This window comes from Triticum dicoccoides, chromosome 6B, assembly GCF_002162155.2.
Source record: "Triticum dicoccoides isolate Atlit2015 ecotype Zavitan chromosome 6B, WEW_v2.0, whole genome shotgun sequence".
NCBI lineage: Eukaryota > Viridiplantae > Streptophyta > Magnoliopsida > Poales > Poaceae > Triticum > Triticum dicoccoides.
In genome coordinates, this window is record NC_041391.1 from 287,656,228 (window position 1) to 287,666,065 (window position 9,838).

Here is a 9,838-nt window from a genome sequence, read left to right on the forward strand (position 1 = left end):
GGCCCAATCTTCATGACGCAGAGGGGCCGGATCAGGGCTAACCCTCACCCGAGCTGGCCTCCCATCAATCTGCAGAGCTTGATGATGCGGCGGAAGGAACGAATTAGGATCAAAGGGGAAGTTCGCCATGCTCTGCTCTACAAGCTCTCCTCTCATGACAGTGGATTGCAGAAGACGGGAAGCAGTCAATGGTGGCGGCGGAGGCAGAGAGGTCGTGTTCGAGGTCTGAGGAGCACGGGCACCAATGCTGTTAGGTGGGGAGTAACTCTGAGCGCTTGATTATCGACCTACGTGATAGCATTCCTCAAAGAAGGCACCACAATCGCATCATTAGCGGGGATTGCCGTGGCAGGAGCGGATATAAAGGCAAACTGACGATTTGACAGAACGAGGGAGCGGAAGGCCGAGTGGCAGCCACTGGCAACATGTCCCCACCCCTTACAATTATGACATCTTATTTTGTTGACGCACGCCAGCCTCAAATGGCCCTCCAGCAGGCGGCGGACACAGAAGGCCTTGGGCTGGGCCTGCCTGGGCTGCGAAATAACCTCCCTCGCACCAATTGGATTTTGATCGGTTTGAATGTCCTGACATCCCGCCTCATTATTGGCAACGACCGGGAATTGAAGTCTATCAAAGACTGTAGAAACTGCAACCGTAGACCGCGCCCTAGAGTTCCTTTGAATTTGAGAGGTGTCTGTGGACTGATTGATGTACCTTGGAGCCCGAACTGCATTAGCGTAAGAATTGGAATTTCTTGCACGAGAGACTAAGGTCCAGCCTTCATTTTGATCAGGATCAGTCAGAGAATGAAGCTTTGGACCATTTGGACCCCATAGGAGAAATCCAAGATTGAATTCTGGCACAGAAACATTTCCACCATTGTAAATAGCAAATCCAACATTGATAGAAGAGACCGAGAATTTGAACAAGTAAGCACTAATTTTCTGGACTTTGAACAAAGACGCTCTTCCTCCGAAACAGGAGAGGAGAATTGTACCAACCGAATCTTCCGTGAGTCGGATCTTGGATCTAGTGAATTCCGCCACTAAGAAGAATTCTCGCTGACCTTGTTCTGCCATGAAGTTGATCGGGAATTGCATAGAACGCTAGATGTGATCCCCAAAAGCATGGCCTCTATCAAAGCGAAGGTCGGCTAGCGACATGGCTGGGAAGGAGGCGAAAAGGAGAACACCAAGGACGGAAAGGCAAGCGATGTAGACAGTGGTGGCCGTCGTGGCCGGAGTGACCAGCGGCGCGGCTAGGAACGGCAACGGTGGTCGTCGTGGTCGGAGTGGCCAACGGCGCAGCTAGGAGCGCAGCGGGAGCGCAGAGCAGATGAGAATTGTTGAGGCAGATGAGAAAAACGTGTTATTTACTGATCTCTGAAGGATCAAATTTCATGTACTTATTCTAAAATTTATTTCACCTTTGATTCCATTCGTGTCTTCTGTGAAGACGTTGTATATCAAAGCGTCTTTGACCGGTCTATAGTCGTTGGTTGCACTGCCAATGTACTGTCATACCGTTAGGCATCTTAAAATCTCGACACGCCTTTTTTCCTTGTGTTTATGTTTAAGATACTGAAACGTTTGACATTTATTTGGATGCCTCCAAAATCCTGCCGACCCGTCGGACTGACTGAAGACATGCTAGCCACTGCCGAAAAGATGCAAAGCAAAAGCACCAACGCAAGTCAAAGAAATTGTCGTGGCAACGATGTTAGAACACGCAAGAGAAAATGAAAGAAGAATAAGAATGCCACACACCATAAATTGCTTCTAATCTATTAAAATGTCTTCTGCTTAGTTTATACTCCCTCCGTTCCTAAATATTTGTCTTTCTAGTCATTTTAAATGGACTACCACATACGGATGTATGTAGACATTTTAGAGTATAGATTCACTCATTTTACTTCGTATGTAGTCACTTGTTGTAATATCTAGAAAGACAAATATTTAGGAACGGAGGGAGTCATATGTGAGAATATACAATGTTGACATTTTTTCTTACATATGAATCCTCCTATCATGTGATTGTCTTACATGAAAGTAGTGTTCGACAGTATCATGCATGCAATTAGTTATGAAAAGCGAATTTTATTCATTTTTCTTGTGGGTTTGACTTGACAAGGCATTAAACAAAAGAAGGAGTAAGGAAAAAGTTAGGCAGGGGCTGATGGCGTTCATCCGACGCAACCGAAGAGGTGGCACTCTAGACATTCTGTTACTACTGCTAGTCCAGTAGAAGTTCCAACTAAATATGATGGGCCCAACAACCCTACTCCATCATCCCATGTGCTTTCCGTAGCTTGGCAGTGTGATATTTGCCTGTATGTTGCACATGGTGTCTAACTTGTATTGTTTTTAATTAGATTAATTGCATATGCTTAGTTTACAAATTATGCATGTGAATATTGCATGTCTTCCTTTTTTGCATAGACTACATCTGTCTATTACATGTTCTAACATGGAAGTACTGTCATGTCTATTATGCATAATTCACTTATGAGGACACAACTTTAACTTGGTAGTGTGATATTTGTTTGCATCTTGCATATGGTTTATTGCTTGTACTGCTTCACATTTGTTTAAATGCCACTTATGACGAGACACTCTTAACTTGGCAGAGTGATATTTGTTGCATATTTCATATGGTGTCTAGCTTCCATTGAATTAGCAATTGCTTCTATTTTATTGAAATGTCTTATGCTTAGTTTACACATCATAGGTTTGATTATCTCATGTCGTCTTGTTTTTCATACATATTACATTCTCCTATCATCCATTTGTCTAACATCAAAGTTCAGTTCGTCTGTATCACACATCAATTAGTTCTGAAGAATTATAGTTTTATTCATTTTTCTTGTGGGTTTGACTTGACATGGCAAAAAAAACAAGAGGAAGGAACACATAGTGGTAGGGGGTGGTGTTAGTACTCGGGAGGCACAAAAACGGAAGTTAAATATATTTGCAGATTCTGCTAGTACTGAAGGTGCTAGTTATCGACTAGAGGGGGGTGAATAGGCGATTTTTATGAAAGTCTTCAAAACATGGGTGTTTCAAAGACAAACAATAGAAATGAACCTATTGATATGCAATGGAAGGTAGACAACACAAGACAGGCCATGGTCAAGTACACAATGAAGTGAAAGCACGAAGACTATTAACAGCTAGGTAGTAAGGATCAGGATGGAATATAGTATGAAGCCAAACAACAACAGTCTTCACATAGTGAAGCCAATCAGATCATGCAAACAGGCACTAACTTCATGAAGATAAACTATAAGTAAAGAGAGGTAGGAGATAAAACCAGATGCTTGATGAGGACAAGGATTCGTTGGACCAGTTCCAGTTGCTATGAAAACTGTACGTCTGGTTAGGGAGGCTGAGGTTCAACTCAGAAGACCGCGTCTTCACCTTATTCCCCTTGAGCTAAGGACACTTAGTCCTCGCTCAATCACTCAGGCAAGTCTTCAAGGTAGACTTCCAAACCTTCACAGACTTCATTCATCGGCGATCCACAATGACTCTTGGATGCTCAGAACGCGACGCCTAACCGGCTGGAGGATTCACAGTCCTCAAGTTTAACAAGTCTTCAGATCACATAGACAGAAAGACCTCAGTGATGCTTGCTACGTCTTGAGTTTGCATTGGTTTTCCTTGAAGAGGAAAGGGTGATGCAGCAATAGTAGCGTAAGTATTTCCCTCAGTTTTTGAGAACCAAGGTATCAATCCAGTAGGAGGCTCCTCAAAAGTCCCACGCACCTACACAAACAAACAAGAACTCGCAACCAATGCAATAAAGGGGTTGTCAATCCCTTCACGGCCACTTGTGAAAGTGAGATCTGATAGAGATAATATGATAAGATAAATATTTTTTTGGTATTTTATGATATAGATTGGAAAAGTAAAGATGCAAATAAAAGTAGATTGAAAGCTTATATGATAAAGGATAGACCCGGGGGCCATAGGTTTCACTAGTGGCTTCTCTCAAGATAGCATAAGTATTATGGTGGATGAACAAATTACTGTCGAGCAATTGATAGAAAAGTGAATAATTATGAGATTATCTAGGCATGATCATGTATATAGGCATCACGTCCGTGACAAGTAGACCGACTCCTGCCTGCATCTACTACTATTACTCCACACATCGACCGCAATCCAGCATGCATCTAGAGTATTAAGTTCATAAAGAACAGATTAACGCATTAAGAAAGATGACATGATGTAGAGGGATAAACTCATGCAATATGATATAAACCCCATCTTTTTATCCTCGATGGCAACAATACAATACGTGCCTTGCCGCCCCTGCTGTCACTGGGAAATGACACCGCAAGATTGAACCCAAAGCTAAGCACTTCTCCCATTGCAAGAAAGATCAATCTAGTAGGCCAAACCAAACTGATAATTCGAAGAGACTTGCAAAGATAACTTAATCACACATAAAATAATTCAGAGGAGATTCAAACATTTCTCATAGATAAACTTGATCATAAATCCACAATTCATCGGATCTCGACAAACACACCGCAAAAAGAGTTACATCGAATAGATCTCCAAGAAGATCAAGGAGAACATGGTATTGAGATTCAAAGAGAGAGAAGAAGCCATCTAGATAATAACTATGGACCCGAAGGTCTGTGGTAAACTACTCACAACTCATCGAAGAGGCTATGATGTTGATGTAGAAGCCCTCCGTGGTCGATTCCCCCTCCGTCGGAGCGCCGACGAAGGCTCCAAGATGGGATCTCGCGGATACAGAAGGTTACGCTGGTGGAAATAGTTTTTCGAGGTCGCCTCTGATGTTCTCGGGGTACGTGGGTATATATAGGAGGAAGAAGTACGTCAGTGGACGCCCAAGGGGCCCACGAGATAGGGGGCACGCCCAATAGGGGGGGGGGGGCGCCCTCCACCCTCGTGGCTTCCTCGATTGCTTCTTTACTTGCACTCCAAGTCCTCTAGATCACGTTCGTTCCAAAAATTACGCTCCCGAAGGTTTCATTCCATTTGGACTCCGTTTGATATTCCTTTTCTTCGAAACACTGGATTAGGCAAAAAAACAGCAATACAGGTTGGGCCTCCGGTTAGGTTAGTCCCAAAAAATGATATAAAAGTGTAAAGTAAAGCCCATAAACATCCAAAATAGGTAATATAATAGCATGGAACAATAAAAAATTATAGATACGTTGGAGACGTATCAAGCATCCCCAAGCTTAATTCCTGCTCGTCCTCGAGTAGGTAAATGATAAAAACAGAATTTTTGATGTGGAATGCTACCTAGCATAATTCTCAATGTAATTTTCTTTATTGTGGCATGATTGTTCAGATCCAAATGATTCAAGATAAAAACTTATAAAACATAAAAATAGTAATACTTTGAAGCATACTAACAAATAATCATGTCCTATCAAAATAGCATAGCCAAAGAAAGCTTATCCCTACAAAATCATATAGTTAGGCCATGCTTCATTTTCATTACACAAAATACTCCCATCATGAACAACCCCGATGACGAGCCGAGCAATTGGTTCATACTTTTTAACGCGCTTCATCTTTTTTCAACTCTTAGGCAATACATGAGCGCAAGCCATGGACATAGCACTATGGTGGTATATGGTGGTGGTTGTAAAGACAAAAAGGGAGAAGATAGTCTCACATCAACTAGGCATATCAACGGGCTATGGAGATGCCCATCAATAGATATCAATGTGAGTGAGTAGGGATTGCCATGCGACGGATGCACTAGAGCTATAAATATACGAAAGCTCAACAAAAGAAACTAAGTGGGTGTGCATCCAACTCGCTTGCTCACGAAGACCTAGGGCATTTTGAGGAAGCCCATCATTGGAATATACAAGCCAAGTTCTATAGTGAAAAATTCCCACTAGTATATGAAAGTGACAACACAAGAGACTCTCTATCATGAAGATCATGGTGCTGTTATGAAGCACAAGTGTGGAAAAAGAGATAGTAGCATTGTCCCTTCTCTCTTTTTCTCTCATTTTTTTATTTGGCCTTTTTTTGGTGGGCTCTTTGGCCTCTTTTTTTATTTAAAGTCCGAAGTCTCATCCCGACTTGTGGGGGAATCATAGTCTTCATCATCCTTTCCTCACTTGGGCCAATGCTCTAATAATGAAGATCATCACACTTTTATTAATTTACAACTCGAGAATTACAACTCAACACTTAGAACAAAATATGACTATATATGAATGCCTCCGGCGGTGTACTGGGATGTGAAATGAATCAAGAGTGACATGTATGAAAATTATGAGGGTGGCCTTGCCACAAATACAATGTCAACTACATGATCATGCAAATAGCAATATGACAATGATGGAGCGTGTCATAATAACGGAATGGTGGAAAGTTGCATGGCAATATATCTCGGAATGGCTATGGAAATGCCATAATAGGTAGGTATGGTGGCTGTTTTGAGGAAGGTAAATAATGGGTGCAAGATACAGACGAAAGTTGCACGGTATAATAGAGGCTAGCAAAGTGGAAGGATAAGTGTGCGTATATCCATGGACTCACATTAGTCATAAAGAACTCATATACTTATTGCAAAAGTCTACTTAGCCCTCGAAGCAAAGTACTACTACGCATGCCTCTAGAGGGATAGATTGGTAGGAAAAGACCATCGCTTGTCCCCGACTGCCACTCATAAGGAAGACAATCAAAAGAGCACTCCATGCAACAAATTTGTCACACAACTTTTACCATACGTGCATGCTACGGGACTTGCCAACTTCAACACAAATATTTCTCAGTTTCATAATTACCCACTAGCATGACTCTAACATTACCACCTTTATATCTCAAAACAATTATCAAGCATCAAATTGATCCTAGTGTTTTACCCAACTTGGATGCTCATTATTCTAGGACCAAATTCGTAACCATAGAAAATATCATGCTATTCAAAATAATATAAGTGAAGCATGAAAGATCAAAAATTTCTTCAAAATTAAGCCACTGCCATGCTCTAAAAGATATAAGTGAAGCACTAGAGCAAAAACTATCTAGCTCAAAAGATATAAGTGAAGCACATAGAGTATTCTAATAAATTCTAATCAAGTGGGATTCTCCCAAAAGGTGTGTACAGCAAGGATGATTGTGGTAAACTAAGAAGCAAAGACTAATATCATACAAGACGCTCTAAGCAAAACACATATCATGTGGCGAATAAAAATATAGCTCCAAGTAAAGTTACCGATAAACGAAGATGAAAGAGGGGATGCCTTCCCGGGGCATCCCCAAGCTTAGGATTTTGGCTATTCTTGAATATCTTGGGGTGCCATGGGCATCGCCAAGCTTAGGCTCTTGCCACTCCTTATTCCATAGACCATCAAATCTTTACCCAAAACTTGAAAACTTCACAACACAAAACTCAAAAGGAAATCTCATAAGCTCCGTTAGTGAAAGAAAGAAAAACCACCACATAAGGTACTTTAATAAAACCATTATTTATTTATATTGGTGTTAAACCTATTGTATTCCAACTTTTCTATGGTTCATACCCTTACATACTAGCCATAGATGCATCAAAATAAGCAAACAACACACGAAAAACAGAATCTGTTAAAAACAGAACAGTCTGTAGCAATCTGTAACTCTCGAATACTTCTGGAAATTTAAAAATCCTACCAAAATAGGAAGTACTGGGAAATTTGTCTATTGATCTACAGCAAAAAGAATCAACACAAAATCACGTTTATGTGAATTACTAAAATTATTTTCGTTCGCGCAAAGTTTCTGTTTTTCAGCAGAATCAAATTAACTATCACCATAGGTTATCCTATAGGTTCTACTTGGCACAAACACTAATTAAACATAAAAACACATCTAAACAGAAGGTAGACGCAAAATTTATTTCTAAACAGAAACAAAAACAAAAAACACAAATAAAATTGGGTTGCCTCCCAACTAGCGCTATCAGTTGACGCACCTAGCTAGGCATAAAAGCGAGGATAGATCTAAGTGGTGCCATAATAATAAGATAGATCACGAAAACTCATCTCATATTCTCTACGTTCAGTAGCAAGTTTTCTTTGAGGCAAGCAAAAGTAATCAAAAGGGCTAAATTTTATGGGACAAAAGTCCCCAACATCAATCACAGGAGGAATGGGTTCCTCCTTTGGCCCTTCATATTGCACAACTAATTCATCATTATAAGCATTCTTTTGGCAGAATTTCGTGAGCCTATAATCAAGAGAGTATCCTAGCTCATTATTTTGAAGAGCAAAATCATTATTAAGTTCGGAAATTCTATCAACTAGGACATTGGTAGGAACCTTTTTCCTAATGTTTTCATTAAAAGCAACATAGTCCAAAGATTGAAAACGCCTAATTTCCTCTTGATCAAAGAGGATCGCCTCTATGGGAGGACGGCCAGCGTCCATCCTATAGTGCGCAAATATTTCCTTGGACCCTCTTATTATAAATCTAAACTCATGTGCCAAAAAGATAGTAGCAGCGCGCTTAACAGAAGAATGCTCAACATTAGAAAATTCCAGGAAAATTCTTTGTATGCACGGATGCATATGCATAAATTGTCTTTCAAGCTCAACTACAAGCATAGCGATAGCATCCGCAAGACTACTAGTTCTATGAAGAATAGAACTACCCATAGAAGGTAAAGCACCGGCACAAGTAAAGAAATCTTGAATAACCCCTTTTCCAATAATATTACCACTACTAATTCGAAACTTTTTAGTATGCAAGATAGGGGGTTCTTCAGCAGGAGCATCAGAATTTTCCATGTTATCATTATTGTCCATATCGACGATAATCTCCCCAATTTCAGACATAACTGAAAACAAAGCGAGGAGGAAGAAGAAGGCAAGCGGAAGAGAGAGGAGGTTGGGAAAGAGAGAGCGAATAAAACGGCAAGGGTGAAGTGGGGGAGAGGAAAACGAGAGGCAAATGGAAAATAATGTAAATGCGAGGGAGATGAGTTTGTGATGGGTACTTGGTATGTCTTGACTTGAGCGAAGACCTCCCCGGCAACGGCGCCAGAAATCCTTCTTGCTACGTCTTGAGCTTGCGTTAGTTTTCCTTGAAGAGGAAAGAGTGATGCAGTAATAGTAGCGTAAGTATTTCCCTCAGTTTTTGAGAACCAAGGTATCAATCCAGTAGGAGGCTCCTCAAAAGTCCCACGCACCTACACAAACAAACAAGAACTCGCAACCAACGCAATAAAGGAGTTGTCAATCCCTTCACGGCCAATTGCGAAAGTGAGATCTGATAGAGATAATATGATAAGATAAATATATTTTTGGTATTTTATGATATAGATTGGAAAAGTAAAGATGCAAATAGAAGTAGATTGAAAGCTTATATGATAAAGGATAGACCCGGGGGCCATAGGTTTCACTAGTGGCTTCTCTCAAGATAGCATAAGTATTACGGTGGGTGAACAAATTACTGTCGAGCAATTGATAGAAAAGCGAATAATTATGAGATTATCTAGGCATGATCATGTATATAGGCATCACGTCTCTGACAAGTAGACCGACTCCTGCCTGCATCTACTACTATTACTCCACACATCGACCGCTACCCAGCATGCATCTAGAGTATTAAGTTCATAAAGAACAGATTAACGCATTAAGAAAGATGACATGATGTAGAGGGATAAACTCATGCAATATGATATAACCCCCATCTTTTTATCCTCGATGGCAACAATACAATATGTGCCTTGCTGCCCCTGCTGTCACTGGGAAATGACACCGCAAGATTGAACCCAAAGCTAAGCATTTCTCCCATTGCAAGAAAGATCAATCTAGTAGGCCAAACCAAACTGATAATTCGAAGAGACTTGC